General features: G+C 41.6%; 1 protein-coding gene across 6 annotated transcripts in view; it reads right to left on the bottom strand.

Annotated features, from left to right (window-relative positions):
- The window catches only part of nav1 (neuron navigator 1), a 365,889-nt gene that overhangs the window by 349,602 nt on the left and 2,211 nt on the right, over nucleotides 1-14,076 (bottom strand). Inside the window, exon 1 of one of the 6 annotated variants that reach the window (XM_062978709.1) lies at nucleotides 12,729-13,888. The exons of the other annotated variants lie outside the window; for them this stretch is intronic. The gene's annotated coding sequence lies outside the window, so the exon portion shown is untranslated. Of the gene's footprint in view, nucleotides 1-12,728; nucleotides 13,889-14,076 lie in introns of those variants that run through there. 6 annotated transcript variants of the gene reach the window in all.

The following is a 14,076-nucleotide window of genomic DNA, read 5'->3' on the forward strand; positions in this document are numbered from 1 at the left end:
AAAGAGCTGTCATCAGTGGAGTGTCACAGGTTCCTGTCCTGGGGCCAGCACTCTTCAATATTTTTATTAAAAGTTCTTATTTTATGAATTGGAGAGAGTCCTTATCAAGCATGTGGTTGTCACAAAACTGGGAGGAGTAGCTATCCCGTTGGAAGATCAGAATAGAATTCAAAAGGTGGTAGGGTCTCCTTAGGTGTCACCAGAAAGAAGCTGGACAGCTACCTGCTTCAGCTGGAGGTCTGCACATAGCAGGGGTTAGACTTGATGTCCCATGGGACCCCTTCTACCTCTATGATATAAAGGGAAGGTAGAGTAGAAATGTAACAAGGAAATCAGTATTGATGACATCAGGTCTCAGACTGAAAGCTAAGTCTATTGAGAACCCTTCCTATGAAAGCATAAGAAGCACATTCAGACATCCCAGTCACATGAATTCCTTCCAATGGTGGATTAAATCCTCTGCCCAATTCCAGTATCATGTAGGTTTGAGTTGGGCTTGAGTGAGCAACAGTTCAGTGATGGGTTAGGTCCAGAATTGCTCATACTTTAGTCCAGTGTATTTGCACTTGCATGCAAATTACCATGCTAGACTAAGAAAGGTTCCCTGTTTGAAACACGAGAGAGCTGTTGCCAACTGGTTTTACAAACAGCGTGGGGAAGAATTCAAAGAATTGAATCAGGACATAGACAAGCTAAATCCAAGTCTGCCTTGGCCCAATCACTTTCACTCACCGTAGCCTACATTGCAGGTTGTTGAGAGGATAAGGGGGCAGGAAACATGTAAAGCAGCCTAAGCTTTCTGGAGGAAAAGTGGGATAAAATGGATTTAATTAATACATAACCTTCAGTTCTCCCTTCACTCTCCTCTCAAATTCACCATACTCGGGAACTGAAGTTTTGTAGGATGTCTACACTTTTTTGTGCATTCCCTTATTACTTACTTTGCCCATCCATCCTACGTTCTCTAGCTTCTTTTTTGTATATATTGCATAATAGAAACTACATCCATTTGGAGAGTTAGCTTCCAAGCAAACTGCATACAAGCCAGCCTAGATCATACTCAATATGCAGTCTTTCAGCCTCTGGATGAAGAAAAGAATGTTTCAATTTCCTGGTTGCCTGCCTGCCTGCTTTCCTCTTTGTCTGTTTTTAAAATGCTGCTTCTTAAGCAGAGCTTGCTGGCAAAGCTGTCCTTTAGATGAAATACTTAAAACAGGACTATAGCGTTAAAGTTAGGGTTTTCATTGTGCACTGGAAGGAAACCATTCATTCTCACACAGAGACCTGAAAGACCTTTGCCTATCCCATTAATATGTGTACAAAGTCCTTTCATGATGAAGTGGATTCAATCCTCAGTCATTTTGCCATACACCTGTTCTGGCACTTGAAATACAAGAGTCTCTGATGCTACACTTTCCATTTATACGCTGACATATTTCTCCAGTGAGATACATAGGTTTTCTGGGCTCAATCCAGAATCACTGATTTTGCTGTAAATGCCAGGTAAACATGGATAGAAAGAATAGTAGAATGCCAGATTTTGGGATAACCAACATTCAAAATTATATATAGTCATGTATCTCGTTGGGTAATCAGGGTCCAGTCTCTACCAGGATAATTTATCTCAAAGGGCTAAGTTGAGTTGCCAGAGATCATACATGCTGTTTTGAGCACCTTAGACGAAGAATGGGACAAATATAGGTGAGTCAGCCTTACTTCACACTATCCAGACACATCCCAAAGCTAGGGATCTACAGAGAAAGAACAATAGTTTTTCTATTCTCTGTTCAACTGGCACTAAAGTCACAAAAAGTACAATTTGAGATGGGTGTGAATTATGCATGTGGAACATGCAATGGTAGAAGCAGGTGGTTATGGAACACACATTATTTTCAAGCAAATTTCTAATGTCTCCCAACTCCAACCCAAGTTGTATGGGCTTTTCTGATACATTGTTAACATTGGGAGATAGCAGTGAATAACAGGTGTGCTTCAATTTCCCTTTCCCAAAAGCACTGGGAATTAAAAGCCCAAGTAAAGTTATGCACTACGATTAGAGAAAAGGTAATCTGACTGACTATTTCAGAATTCAGACACACCCTTTCCCTTGCCACCCTAGTGTTTTCCTTGTTTTTAAAACTTAAAACTGATCAATATTTGGAGAAGCACTCTCTAATTCTCTATTTCCATCAAGTGCAGATTTGCAATGAATCTGCATAGGAATGTTTGCATTTGGAGTCAACCCACTCAAAAGAAGTCCTCACTTTGATTGACTTTTACAAATATGATTTGGTACATTTCTTGATCTCGGATTTACCCAAACATGATTGTGCAGTGAACTGTTTAGCAGTCTAAGGGTGCATTTACATACTTTAGCAATCTAAGGGTGCATCTACACTGCAGAATAAATGCAATTTGACACCATTTAAACGCCATAGCCTGATGCTATGGAATCATGAGAGTTGTAGTTTAATAATAATACTTTATTCTTGTATCCTGCCCCATCTCCCCAAGGGGACTCAGGGCGGCTCACATGGGGACCAGGCCCAGAGGTGTACAATAAAATACAACGGTAAAAAGAAATCCAAACACAACAATAAATACATCAAAGTATAACATACAGAATCAACAATCTAAAAACATACTCAGTGACCAAGAGCGACATAGTTGGCACTTCAATATTTAAACTAGAGGGCGAGGGATAAAGTTAACATAGTGCAATATATTAGGATTTCTAATGGCATGGGACAGCGATAAAATGCAGGATGCTGGGATATAGATAACGATAGGGGCTCACTCTGAATGATCTTCTTAATCAAAGGTGGATTGAAAAAAACAGGTTTTCATATCTTTCCTGAAGGAAGTCAGTGTGGGCGCTAACCTAATTTCTTTTGAAAGAGAGTTCTAGAGCCAGGGCGCCACGACCGAAAAGGCCCTTTCACAAGTTTCACAAGCTCTTTAGCCTTCTCTGCCAAAGAATGCTAGTGCCTCACCAAACTACAACTTCCATGATTCCATAGCATTTAACCATGGCAGTTAAAGTGGTATCAGGCTAGATTGGAGCTCCCGGTGACGAAATGGGTTAAACCCTTGTGCCAGCAGGACTGCTGACTTGAAGGTTGGGTTATTGATCTGAAGATTGCCGGTTCAAATCTGGGAAGAGTGTGGTTGAGCTTCCTCTGTCAGCTCCAGCTCCCCATGTGTGGACATGAGAAGCCTCCCGCAAGGATGGTAAAAACATCTGGGTGTCCCCTGGACAACGTACTTGCAGACGGCCAATTCTTTCACACCAGAAGCAACTTGCAGTTTATCAAGTCGCTCCTGACACACACAAAAAGGCTAGACTAATTCTACAGTGTAGATGCACCCTGAGTTACAAGGCAGTCTTGTAGAAATTTCTATCACCAGACATTTGGGCTTAAATAAGCCACTACAACATAGTAACTATGTGAATATGACTGAAAGCAGGAGCCTGTTGCTTAGTTACACGTCTGCTCTCAACTGTGCCTGGCTGGCCCGGAGGATATCTACACTGCTTTTTAAATCAAACACATGATTATGCGGGCATCACTGTATCAATCATTGATCCATCCCACTCCTCGCATCCCAAGAGACTCTGCAGCACTTTCGTGTTCCCTCTCCCAGAGTCATCATCTGACTGCATTTAATTCACTAACTGCTCAGGGAGGAGCCTGCCTTCGTAGTGAATGGCTGCAGAAGATGCCAGGCTGGGTTGGAACTGATGGGAGGAAGAAAGGCAAGGGCTAGGCTTGGGTGGAAGGCGAAGCTCTTGCTCCCCCCGCTGGCGAGCCTGGGGAACTTCAAGGAAAATGCAGACAAAGGGTTTTTGCCTTTTCCACATTTTTCTCTTCGAGTCAATTGTGGTGTAACAAATGTATATAAATAAAGGAAGCCGCCATTTAAGAATAATTCTGAAAGAGAATGCTCTTTGAGATAAATTCTGTAAATTTTCTTCAGTTGCTTAGCTACCTACATCTTGCTATTGCCAAATAAACTAAATACAAAATCAAAAGGACACACTGCATTGCATATCCACTCCAGGATCAGAATTCCTTGTAATATCTGGGTTTGCTATCAAGTTTAGGCCTGATTTCTCAGCTGATGAGGCCAGAGTCACATTTCAGTCCCAAGAGGCGTTTTTAGCCAAAAGACAGCTGTCTTCTACTCCCAACCTTGCTGCTTTCCTACAAATGACATCCTAATCTATTCATTCAGAAAGACTTTGGCATTGTGGGGAAACCTCATCTCTTTATGCTTTAGCTCCTCTCTGTCCTGAGAAATCATGGGCTTGGCACCTCCTCAGCTTCACTTGAAAGATGGAGAACAGAAGCAATCAGCAGATTAACCTTCCCAGTGGGAGAAGAAATTATTCAGTCCAATCTTTTATTTTACTTCGCTTTGCTTATACATACAAAAATATAAAATAATAATGATTTTTGTATATTTATATTGCATGCTGCCTCCAAAGAATCCAAGGCAGCAAGCATAATTCTTTTCCCATTCCTTCTAATCTCAATACAACAATTATATAAGGTAAGTAAGACTATAAAGGATTGGTTCAAAGATTTGAAAGTTGGTTCTTCTGATGATGATTTCCCTGTGTCCCACCTGTGCATGAAGAAAAAAAAATACATGGGCAATCACCTGCAAGTCTTATTTCAAACATCTGAATGAAATATAGGTAAGTGGGCATAGCATTTTTGCCTAAGCATACTAGATGAAAAGCTAATCCTCAAAAGGAACACAGCACTACAAATGGAACAGACTTGATGAACCGTCCAGAGAATGAGTCTAATCAAGACATTATTGAAGGATTATCATCTCTTAATGGACTAATCAATCTGTTTGGGGGAATTCTGCCAACTGTGGTAAGCTAGAAAAGGAGGACATTGTCTAGAAAAAGGATAACAAAACAATGCCTCGGTCCTAAAGCCAGTCACATGGTTTTAAAGCCAAGGGGGATTTGTCTAGAATGATTTAGAGGGGTCACCCATCTATGCCCCAAAACCACCTCCTGCCTTGCCAGTATTTGCTTACCAACACAGCAGGAAAATACAACTGAACAAAGGCAAACTTGAATTTCCTGTTTAAAGCAGATTTTAATCTTAAAGTTTTAATTTCTGTGTTTATTTTTTATTCATATCTGGACTTTCTCCCCAGACAGAGATTCAAGGTGGCTCATGAAGAGATTAAAAACAAAACAATCCATAATAAGTCACAACAATAAAGCGCAATCAAGTTATAACATTACAGCACAACCAAAGGCAAGGAAATTTGAAAAACACATCAACTCTAAAATTAACTTAGTATTCTTTGCATTAAAAATTATTTTATTGCCAGGCAGCTTCAGAAGGCTTACCTGAATGAAATTATTATTATTATTATTATTATTATTATTATTATTATTATTATTATTATTATTATTATTATTATTATTATGACACAGCAAACAAGATAGATATGCTGGATTTCGTATCACAAAATCACAAATCGAACACTTCCCAAGTGTCTAGGACTGTGTGATGTATTTTCAGATGATGCGTGCAGATCCCAGTAGGGTGGCCTTTTGCAGTTGGTAGATCGTGATTTTGCCAATGTCTATTGTTTCCAAATGCTGACTGAGATCTTTTGGCACGGCACCCAATGTGCCCATCACCACCGGGACCACCTGTACTGGTTTCTGCCAGAGTCTTTGAAGTTCAGTCTTGAGGTCCTGACAGTGGCTGTTTTTCCTGTTGTTTTTGTCAATGCGACTATCACCTGGGATGGCAACATCAATGATCCAAACCTTTTTCTTTTCCACAACTGTGATGTCTGGTGTGTTGTGTTCCAGTATCTTTGCTCATTCTCCAATACTTTTGCAGGTTTGTGATCCCACCAGTTCTTTGCTGCTGGGAGGTGGTACTTGAGGCATAAGTTCCAATGAATCATTTGGGCCACATAGTTGTGCCTCTGTTTGTAGTCTGTCTGTGTGATTTTCTTATAGCAGTTGAGGATATAATCAATGGTTTCGTCAGCTTCCTTGCACAGTCTGCATTTTGGGTCATCAGCTGATTTTTCGATCTTGGCCTTAATTGCATTTGTTCTGATGGCTTGCTCCTGGGCTGCAAGGATCAGGCCTTCTGTCTCCTTCTTCAGTGTCCCATTCGTGAGCCATAGCCAGGTCTTCTCCTTATCAGCTTTTCCTTCAATTTTGTCAAGGAACTTTCCATGCAATGTTGTTGTTGTTGTTGTTGTTGTTGTTGTTGTTGTTGTTGTTGTTATTATTATTATTATTTCTTGTCCTTCTCTCCTCACAACTTGAAGAGGGTTACAACATGGCTAAAACACATATGAATTTTGTGTTTAGACTTAGGTCCAACCTCCAATATAATCTACATATTTGCAAATATATACAGATATAGCAAAATACAACACATATTCACCTAAAAACATTCTTTAAAATATACATATTAAAATCTGGTGGAAGGGAGCAAACTAGTTTTCCTCTAAATAAATTCTAGCATTTGAAAGTCACCACCAGGAAGGTGGTCTGGGATGACACCAGGGCTGTGGCCAAGGGGGGGGGGGGGGTAGGAGTTCAACCCCCCCCCCCAATTTTCAGGTTTCTTAAAAAACTGGTTTACTCATGAATTTTAACTGATTAACCAAATCCCCATGATTGTCCACTGAGTATATCTATCTTGAATGTCCACTGACGTTTATCGATGGAGTCTGATTTCTAAATTATTTTGTGTTATGGAACTACTCTTCATGATTTGCTATAAAAAAAGTTTCAACACCACCTGCCCCTAAGATGTTTTTCTGGCTATGACTCAGGATGAGACAAGGGGTGGGTTTAAACTGTAGAATTAATGTGGTTTGACATCACTTTAACTGTCATGTCTCAATGTTACAGAATTGTAGGAATTGTAGTTTTGCAAGATCTTGGGCCTTCTCTGTCAAAGAGTGTTGGTGCCTTATCAAATTACAAATCCCAGGATTCCATAGCACTGGAACTAGAACAGTTGGGACTATTCAATAAGATTCAAAAAGTGATTCAAAAAAGTTCAGTCTACAAGGTGTTGCAACTTCAGTGGCAGCTAGTGGTTACCCAAGCAGAAGCAGCATTGACAATCACACAGGGGAAAATTCCAAAGCTTATCCATGCCCACATTTGTCATGGATTTCTTTCCAGACTGAAGAAGTGACAAAATATTAGAACAGAAGGCTTCCTGTCAACAGTGGTCAATGTTAAGTGAAAAACAAGTTGAAAAAGGTCACTGAACCCAAGCCCACTTGGAAAGAGCACCCGGAAATGTGCTACAATTCATTCAAAACACTAATCTATAGTATATACACAAAACTGCTTTTTCCTACAGAGGCATGACAAGAATGAATTTTAGTGGCTTGCCAGGGCCCAATCTAGGCAATTATAGCACTATTATTCCACTTTATCTGACTTGATTCTATCCTATAGAATCCTTAGGTTTGCAATTTAGAGAGACTTATGGTGCAAGAGCCCTTGGTGGTGCAGCAGATTAAACTGCTGAGCTGCTGATCTTGCTGACCAAAAGGTCAGTGGTTTGAATCCAGGGAGCAGGGTGAGCTCGCACTGTTAGCTCCAGCTTCTGCCAACCTAGCAGTTCGAAAACATGCAAATCTGAGTAGATCATTAGGTACTGGTCTGGTAGGAAGGTAACAGTGCTCCATGCAGTCATGCCAACCACATGATCTTGGAGGTGTCTAGGGACAATGCCAGCTCTTTGGCTTAGAAATGGAGATGAGCACCAATCCCCAGAGTCAGACACGACTAGACTTAATGTCAGGGGACAACCTTTTACCTGCCTAGACTTAGTAGCCAAAGCACTGCAGTGTCTCATCAAACTACAGATATATTTGTTTTCATGTTTTGTCATACACTTTACAGGCTTACTGTGTATGTTGCCTAGTGAAGATTATGTCCTAGAAGCAAAATAATAAATAATATATAATTAAATATTTTAGGCTAAAGCTCCCACAATCTATTTATTTATTTATTTATTTATTTATTTATTTATATCATGCCTGGCAGGAGCCTGGGCTTGATGGTGCTTGTGAATTCCAAACTCCATGAATCTATGATTGTGTATCCAACAATATCAGAGCAGCTTATAATCAAATCAATTTAAATAAATAATAATTTTACATGATTGAAATACATATCAAAAGTTTATAAATTAAACTAGACAATTTACAACTGTCCTTTAATTTGTGTATCAGAGGACTAGCTATACCAAGCAGCTGTCAAAAAGAAGAGGAGGTATCAATGTGTATCTTGCCAATGCACTTATACCAGGAATGCATTTCAGTGCATTTTTCCCTGCAGCCCTCAGGCTGATAAGCAAGGCAGATGCTGGGGCCATCTGGGATGCTGATTCCTTGTTTGGCCAAAGGGCCGACAGAAGATATCTGGTCCCCACCATTCCCTTCTTGGGTACATAAAAGGCTCTGTCTGTCCCACAGGAGTCAGTGGCAAAATATTGGAGGCTGAAGCAGATGCTTGTAAGTTGGCTGCTGAAACAGCATCCCCTTGTATCTCTTCTCTGGTCCCATCTGGCACCCGGAGGCCAGTCACACTGCAGGCCTTACCAAAAGGAAACACCTTTTTCCTGCCCTCTAGATCTCAGCAGGGACAGCATGAAAAATATGGGGCTCTCTGCAGTCTATTTATATACCTGTGTCCTGCTGCAAGAGCCCTGGCAGCTGACAACGCTCTGGGCACCTGGTGTGCCTTTTGCTAGAGGCCAGCCCCAGGATTTCCTGAATCACATCTACGGAAGCGATTCCTGACTAAGAGTGTGTGTGTGTCAACTGTTCAGGGACCAAGCAAAGCAAGGTCTCACCCAGACACCTGGCTTCTTCTATGAGACACATTTCAAAAAGCAGAGGTCAGGAAAATTACTTTGGACAACGTCCAGAATGCCCTAGTCAGTATAGTCATTGTCATGAACAAAGCAAATTGGGAGTTGTTATCCAAAAAGTAAATATAGCTCAAGCACCCCTTACCTGTAAATCTGTAATATTCCAAAATTGTCCACATGGACAGCCAAGATAGGAACCCCTTTGTTTTCTGATGGTCCAACATACACAAACTTGGTTTCATACACATTATTAAAATATTACACAAAAATACCTTCAGGCTATGTTTATTATGTGTATATGAAGCAGAAATGAATTTCGTGTTTAGACTTAGGTCCCACCCCCAATACAATGTACATATTTGCAAATATATACAGGTATACCAAAATCCAAAAATATCTGAAATCAAAATCACTTCTGGTTCCAGGCATTTTAGACAAAGTATGCTCAATCTGTATTCCAGTCTCTGCCAAAAGAACATCAGTTTTAATTTGGAAAAGCTACAAAAGGGCAAAAATGTAAGCAGAGCCATGGCAGACTGACAGCATCCACAATAAAAAGTACACATCTTTGCCCATATCATAGGATCAAGGGGTCAAAACTGCTGGTCCCTTTCACTGGATCTGACCTTGGGAAATAGGAAAAGGAAGCAAATTGATAAGAAAGTCTCATAACAAAAATTCTCAATTCATGATCCTGTAAATGAATGTTCCCATCATAAATGAGATTTTTCAGTTTTGAGACCTACCTGAACAGTCATCTTCCGCCCACTGAAAACATCATTTTCTATCATTATTAGTCTATCCTTCATCTTCTTGACCCAATATCCATCATTTCCTACAATCCTCCTACAATCGCCTCTTTGGGAATCAGGGCTTCAAGCTGAAAATACAAATGGCTGGAGAAGACCGGCATTTCATTTGCTGAGCTGATCTAATATGTGACAGCATCTCTGGACCTCTGATTAAGACTTCTCTGTATTTTCTACTTCCTGGAATCCATTCCTGATTCTTGTCAGCTTAAAACACAAAACCTATTTCCAAGATGCATACTTAAGCAAGCCAAATGAGCTTGCTTACCTTTCCTGGACAATCAATAGTATATGCAATCATAATTTTGTAGACCTAGCAGCTGCAAATGCTTTTCTTTCTTTCCCCTGAACTGAGTCAGCAAGTTTCTCCTCTCCTCCCCATCCACTGACTGCCACACCTTGCATGGAAAAAGGTTTCTGCAGCATCGGTCCACCAAGACTAGCCTTAATCTCAACTCCCAGAATCTCCAATGACCATGCTGACTCAAGATTTTTGAACATTGTAGTCCCCAAACTTAACTTTTCATTATTCTGCACATGCCATTTAGTCTACTTTTTAGTGAGTATGGAGAGCTCTATCATGGGTGAGTGTGTGTGAAATTTTGTCAAAGGTTAGTGATCCTACAGATTCTGCATGGTAAAGCAGCAGAATGAGTTAGGCTTTTTTCTTGGCTTCAGCATGCTTCTATATATGCCCTTAAACTTCTGGGATTAAAAGGGAGTGCAGGAGTTCTGCGATAATTAAGGAGGCATGGGTTTTTAGAAATGGAAGGTTATATTGGTAGATATATTTTGAAAACCAGGTCCACATCTTCATGCTAATCACAAAAGCGTGAGGAGAGCCCCAAAATGCAAGCTGCTAAGTTGATCATATCAATAGCATTCTGGTAGTTTGGGGCTTTTGAAAAACTGATTGATGTTAACTGGCCATTCAAGACCAAGCCACCTGAAATTTCTGAATTAGCGGCAACCCCAAGATGACCCTATCACAGGGACGTCTTAGCAGGATTTGTTCAAACCAGGGTTGCCTTTGCTTTTCTCAAAGGTTGAAAGGACATTGAATTCAGTGGATTTCCATGGCCCCAGTGGGGCTTAGAGCTCATAGCTATTGGCTCCAATATCAGTGGGGTGATTTTGTTTCTATCCAAAAGTTGAATCAACTCTCCAAGGTGCTGAACCTGTGGACAGAGTTCAGTATCTTGGACAATTCCTTTCAAGATCAGATTAAAACTTGGAGAAGATTCACCATCCCACGGCCATCAGAGGTACCAGGGCATCTAATGTGGCAAAGGCCAATGCATACATTCATAGAATCATAGAATCATAGAATAGTAGAGTTGGAAGAGACCACATGGGCCATCCAGTCCAACCCCCTGCTAAGAAGCAGGAAATCGCATTCAAAGCACCCCCGACAGATGGCCATCCAGCCTCTGCTTAAAAGCCTCCAAAGAAGGAGCCTCCACCACGGCCCCGGGGAGAGAGTTCCACTGTCGAACAGCTCTCACAGTGAGGAAGTTCTTCCTGATGTTCAGGTGGAATCTCCTTTCCTGTAGTTTGAAGCCATTGTTCCGTGTCCTAGTCTGCAGGGCAGCAGAAAACAAGCTTGCTCCCTCTTCCCTATGACTTCCCTTCACGTATTTATACATGGCTATCATGTCTCCTCTCAGCCTTCTCTTCTGCAGGCTAAACATGCCCAGCTCTTTAAGCCGCTCCTCATAGGGCTTGTTCTCCAGACCCTTAATCATTTTAGTCGCCCTCCTCTGGACGCTTTCCAGCTTGTCAACATCTCCATTCCAATTAATATCAGCTGGTATTTCATATCACAATTACCATTCTGTTGGTGATCAGGATGCAGTAAGGATGACATTTCCAGTCTTTCTCACCAGAGAGTGAAGCTATGATGATCAGAAGCAGGACCCTCACCACTACACCTCATTGTGCCATATATGGCTGTTGGATACCAGAATAGTTTTCCATTATTCAGAGTGACTGCTGACTGTTAAGGTACGTTTTGGGGGGACAGGGCAAAGGTTGGAACAGCCCACAAAATCAGTTACACATTTATCAACAATGTAGGACCTCTGCCCTTATGTCTTGTAAAGTGAAAGCATTAGTAACACAGGGGATGAAAGTTATGATCACAAGTAACAAATGTGATTTTTTCTCCAATAATATGATATAGGAGAATGGGAACAACAGAAAATATGACTGAAAAAAGAGAAAAGTTCAAAGTAATGCAGTTTAATATTTGGGAAATAATCCCAGTGCATTCCATTCTTTCACTCTTTTCGACGGGGGGGGGGGGGGATACAAGGACAGATCATTTTAAGCTCCTGGGGTAGAAATAAGTTTTGAAATACCTAGAAGTGCTTACATTGATGAAAATATTGGACCTCATCTTTTAGGACTTTTTTCTTTTAGATCTTTGTACAAGTTCATATGATCTGCCATACTAGGATATAAGTTCCATGAAATGGCATGGCATTTCCATCAAAGGCTCAGCTAGCCTTGCCACCACAACTCTTTCTAAACTGGCACACCAAAGGTCCACAAATCCATCTTCTATGATCCTTCTTTGTTCTGAGTAAGTGCCCCTAAAGAAGTGCCATCAGGATGGAAACTGGCATGCAGCTCTGCTCAGAAAAGCCAAGCTGGGTAGCAATGATGCCTGGTGATCAGCATGGCAGCAGGAAGAGGGAACTCCCTTTAGGGAGCTGTGCCAAGCTGTTGCCACCTTTAGCCAGCCTCTCGGTAAGCAAGGGGATTGTGCACTGCTTCAGCTGTGCTTTTTGAGATTTCACCCTTCCCAGCAGATAAGAGCCAATAAACATCCTGCCTCTCTTATAAAAGGAGACCACATAATCCTCGGTTTATATCTTTGTTTATCATCTACCCTACCCTTCAAGCTTAAGACAAATTACATCAATGCCATCGGCAAAAATCAGATTAACCAGTGACCCTCAAAGATTTACAATCTAAGCGGAAATACAGCAAGCTTGGAGAAGCAAGAAAATACCTTTTGAATAAGCATTCATTCAGCTCTTCTGATTTAGGGCACTTAGAAGGTGACGCTTCTGGTCTTCAGCGTACAAGTGGGGATGCCAAGGTTTCTGCCAACTTGGCAAAGATCCCGGCACTCCTCTGGGTGGTCCTTGGGCACCCACCGCTTCCTTCCTCCCTGCTGTTTTACTTCTCTTTGTCTGTGCTTTCCTATGTGCGGATTCCGGATTTCCGAAGCAGAGCCCGCCTCTTGTTCAGCAAGGCTGTAGAATAGCCTGCTATCACAGGCATGGCATGCAGCAGTAACGTACCTAACAACCACAACCACAACAAAGCACCCAAGATTTGAAGCTGAAGGAACTGAACCCAGCTCAAAGCAAACTCACAGTAAAGTGGACACACCACAATGAAACAGAAAAACAAATCAGAAAGATATTTTCCAAAGGAAGAATGAGATGCATTCATTGTTAGCCACGCTTGTTCCTTATGATTTATCAGCTTTCTCGGGAACTGGAATGCTTTGGGATGATTACACACTCTCTCCAGCCTCCCTCCTTCCCTTTTTTAGTGCCCACAATTCTCGGCTGGCTTGGCCTCTATCCCAGTAGACTATTACCAAAAATGACTTATCCCTTTGACATGCTCAGGAGCCCCAACACTAGACAGAGATGGTAACAGGCCAAACCAGACTAACACTCAAAGCTTCCCAGGCTATATGTTTAGGATTTGGGGCAGTGGAGAGATGAGGCCAAACAGGTAGGGACATTGCTTTAAAACTGATATTTATTGCTTGGGTAAGATCTGGGCATTGCAGGAACAACCCCTTTTTTGTCCCAGTTGCAAAATGGAAAGGGTTTGTGGCTGTGGTGAGATTGTGAACTACTCCATCACCCTTCTTGGGGGAAACTACAAAGCTGTTTTCACCAAACATGAGAAGATGTTGGGACAATATCTGCATTTCTGGAGGAGACCTATGAGTATGTTTTGTACCTGTTTGTTGCTCTTTTTCGAAATGCACCTGCCAAGTAGCCCTCAGAGAAGCAGGACATCATTTATGTCGACTTGGTCCAAATTATTCCTTGTCATCCTTCCTATATTACAGTGTGGCAGCAGAGAGCCACAGCCATGGCTGGTAAGTACTTTCACCCCCTTCTCCCCCAGACAGCATGGGGCAGAGGTTGGAGCATTGGACTACAACTCTGTGCGACCAGAGTTCGAATTCCCACTTGGCCTCAGAAACCCATTGGGGGACCTTAGACAAGTCACCCTCTTTCAGCTTCTTAGGGGACAAAGGCCCCTTTGAACAAATCTTGACAAGAACCTCCCTTGACATGAGGGTTGCGATAAGTCAGAAATGACTTGAA

The sequence above is a fragment of the Anolis carolinensis genome, chromosome 4 (genome assembly GCF_035594765.1).
Source record: "Anolis carolinensis isolate JA03-04 chromosome 4, rAnoCar3.1.pri, whole genome shotgun sequence".
Classification (NCBI taxonomy): domain Eukaryota; kingdom Metazoa; phylum Chordata; class Lepidosauria; order Squamata; family Dactyloidae; genus Anolis; species Anolis carolinensis.